This window comes from Dermacentor silvarum, chromosome 6 (genome assembly GCF_013339745.2).
Source record: "Dermacentor silvarum isolate Dsil-2018 chromosome 6, BIME_Dsil_1.4, whole genome shotgun sequence".
Lineage (NCBI taxonomy): Eukaryota > Metazoa > Arthropoda > Arachnida > Ixodida > Ixodidae > Dermacentor > Dermacentor silvarum.
The window spans coordinates 94,358,127-94,361,630 of NC_051159.1; the positions used below are offsets into that span (position 1 = coordinate 94,358,127).

The 3,504-nt window shown below is 47.6% G+C and overlaps 1 long non-coding RNA gene across 1 annotated transcript; it reads left to right on the forward strand.

Moving 5' to 3' along the window:
* Positions 1 to 1,175: 1,175 nt before the first annotated feature.
* On the forward strand, positions 1,176 to 1,511 carry LOC125946378 (uncharacterized). The gene is made up of 2 exons (XR_007467525.1): positions 1,176 to 1,336; positions 1,400 to 1,511. It is a non-coding gene; the product is annotated as an uncharacterized LOC125946378 (long non-coding RNA).
* Positions 1,512 to 3,504: the final 1,993 nt, after the last annotated feature.

Here is a 3,504-nt window from a genome sequence, read left to right on the forward strand (position 1 = left end):
AACTCTTTCTCTCGCTCTCGGGGGACAGGGTGAAAGCCGCCGGTGAACTTGTCGCGGTGTCGTCCGCATGGATATGCGAGTCGGTAGGAGACCTGAGGCATGAGGCTGTGTCCGAGTCGGTACAGTCAGTCGCTGAGAAAGCGTTCGCAGAGCTAGTGGGTGATGACGGCGACGAGGAAACGGCGTCGTCATTTTCGGCGGGGCTTTCGAGCTCGGCCTTGTTTGGCGCGCGACTCGCTACCCTGCGAGCACCACGGGCTTTCCTGACGGCGCCCTTGAAGGAGGTGGACGAAAGCCGCGTCGGGGTCCCCTCGTGGTTGCCCTGGTGGGGGTTGAACATCCGGCATGCCTCCTTCAGCAGGAGGTCCAGGGCGCGCGAGCGGGCATGTGGGGGGCCAGGCCGGAGCTCGGCCATCCCCTCAAAGAAGTCACCCATCTCCGGGTGAACTCAGGCGGGAGAATTAATGCACTTGCCCATGCCTGCTCCCCTGGGAGCCTTAAAAAGGGCTACGCTCGAGAGCGCGGTCGTGGGAGAAGGCGGACAAGTGCAGGTGAGCGGGCCGAAAAAACAACAAAAGCGGGAGCTGCAGGTGGGTCGACCTCTCCCTTCGGCTGTGAAACAGGTTTTTCTTGCCGCGGCAGGGATCGCTCCTGGATCGATATTTTGCGGTTTGCCGCAGGCCGCGGATGAAGGAGACCAATGAGAGCGGCCCGCTTCCGTGAAGTGCGCGCGGGAAACTGGTGACATGCGGACCCGCCCGACCGCTCGTTTTGTACTCGCGTCCGCTGTTAGCAGGAAACTCGTTTCGCACTCTCATCTGCACGCATCAGCTCCCGGACCGAGCTGACGGATAGTGCGAGAAGGGGGAAGAGAGTCACATGCGTTTCGCCGCAGCTCGGCTGGACCCGGTGAACAATAGATGCTGTGACGTCACACCAGATATTTCCTCCCTAGGTTGTCCCCAGAATTTTTTTTCCCCTCTGTGCGTTCCTTATGACGCTGTGAAGTACCTAGCGCGTCACGTGAACATGAGAACATGGCCGGCGTGCTTGGAGGGAGATCGGAAAGATCACAGGAGAGTTGAGATATAGTGTAGTTGAGATCACCTGTCAACTGGGTCAACGGCTAAGTGCGTCAGCCATCGCCGCGTGTTTTAGAGTAAACACTTACTCAACGCAAGAACATCTGAGATCGCCGCAAGAAACATGTGGAGTGGTGACAAATGCGGCATGCGGTGACGTCCCTTCGTTGGAAAGTGTTTTGAGACCGAAAGAATCGCAGCGTGACGACGATAAGTTCCCGAGTACGTGGATTTGTCGTTAGAAAACGCGAAAGGTAAACATTACGCTGTATAATGGGGTTCGTTAGTTGTCTTTCTTGTTTTTTTTTTTTTTTCAGATATTCTACGAGAATGCACAAAACCGTGAGCCGATGGTTTCGGCCGATGACTGTATACGAGGTGTTTTAAATCGTCTGTAATGTGAATAAATGTGTGGTGGGCGCTGTTAAACGTTTGCAGCTTCTCTTGAGTGAATTACCGCTGCGGTGTTGCAGACTGTGTAGCAAACCGAAATAAACTAGTACTCGTGTTTAGTTAAATCGAATGTTGTTGCATTGAATGACAAAAATGTTGAGTGCTAAATATTTCCCGCTGATAAAATCCGGACACGGCATGTCTAAGTTTGTGCAGCAGAAGTTCCCAGTGCAGCAGTGCAACCATGTTTTTGGTAATCCAAATGTTAAAATGTCTTGAGATGACTCACATTTATAACACAGCCAGTCTTGGGGATATCTGCAGGAATAGTATAGATGTAGTACATTGGAGTCGGGCGAAAATTTGTCCAATATAGTGCAGTAATAGGTAAACAGGTGTCACAGTACAAAAGATTGTCAACCAGATAATGGTTAGACTGAGCTGTAACACAGATGTTGCCCTTATATGGACAAGATCTCATGAGGGTGATCTCAACATCATTTGCTTTCAAAATTTGAGAGGCATTTGCAATATTCAGTAACTAATATCACTACATAGTCAGCATACACTCTTTAATTGTGCATGCTTACACCCTCACAATCAAACACTATTTTGCTGTTCGTGGCTACCATGCAGCAAGGGATGCTGATACTCAATTATCTAGTAGTGCATAAAATGGAAGGCCAATTCAGTGATGTTAAAGCTCTTTTACAAACTGCTTACACGAGGGGAACAAAGAGAGGTCAGGACTTCTATTCATCACATGCAGAATCCGATCTCTGGTCCGTGCGCCCACTGAATTTTGTTGAGTAAACATTGTAAATGACTCAAGTTCTTCATGCTTACATGCAGCACAAATGATGAGGACAAAATTGCTTATTTTAATACAGCCAATGAGCTCTTTCTCAATAGAGAAGCCCTTGAAAACGTTTTCCTGCTGTACCTCAGTTAATCATGTCACATGGGTTTGATTCTTTTGAGCAACTAATGTGATCAGGATAGCTTAAACTGGAATATTCTTCACTCTGTTTACAACAAAGGTCTTCATTTTTTCTTGCATTGAATTATTCCACTGAAAAACTGGTGATAAATCCAACAGAAACCATCTGTCATAGACACCTGCAAGTTCCTTCCAGTGACATCAGTTCGGCTACTCTCGCACTTCCAAGAAGTTCCAGTTGCGAAAGTGTCAGCATTTTCACATCTGCTAGTTAGTTTGACCTTGTACAAATAACATTGCCGCAAGGCAGTTTGTATAACGATTTTTTTGTCCTGTGCAGTGCTCTCAAAGTTGTGCATGGTATATATATATATATATATATATATGCAAAGCACGCAAATATTTTTATGTTATTAGAGGAAAGTGGGGTGTGCACACACAGATAAAAGAAGACGGGGACAGACAACTCAAGTTTTGCAGGGCAGTGCGTTAGGCGAGTTGGTGCATAGCTAAACGCACGAATTGTGGCGCAAGGTTGAAAAAAAAAAAAGTAAAGCCAAAAAGGAGACAGGATAGGGCGCCAAACTTTCAACTACTTTTATTTCCAGCACATCACCGAAATATATCTAGTTCCAAAAAAATATGTGCACAAAGACATGGCGCAGCACGTGTCACAAGCTACCTCACTGCGCTATCTAAAAACGAACATTCACTTTTGTAGAGGGAAACAAAAGGCACACTGATACAACCATCACCCTTCTTCCTTATGTGATACGCCTCGAGCAATTCACGTGCTAACACTACTCTGCTTCTTCCTACCACACGTGTCGTCAAACCGTGGAGCACAGCCATGCGAGGCACAATGGAACGGCAGGTGTGAACCGACACCATTTTTAATCGAATAAAACATGCTCTTTTAGGCGGTCATTAACACAGCGGCCTGTTTGGCCTATATAAGACTTGCCACAGCTCATCGGAATTTCATATACGACGCCCATCATGCAACGCAGTACGGGTGGTTTTCTCGGCCCATAATAGTTGTCTAAGCTTTGCGCCCGCATTTCTTCCCAAAAGCCCAAGCTTCCGTGT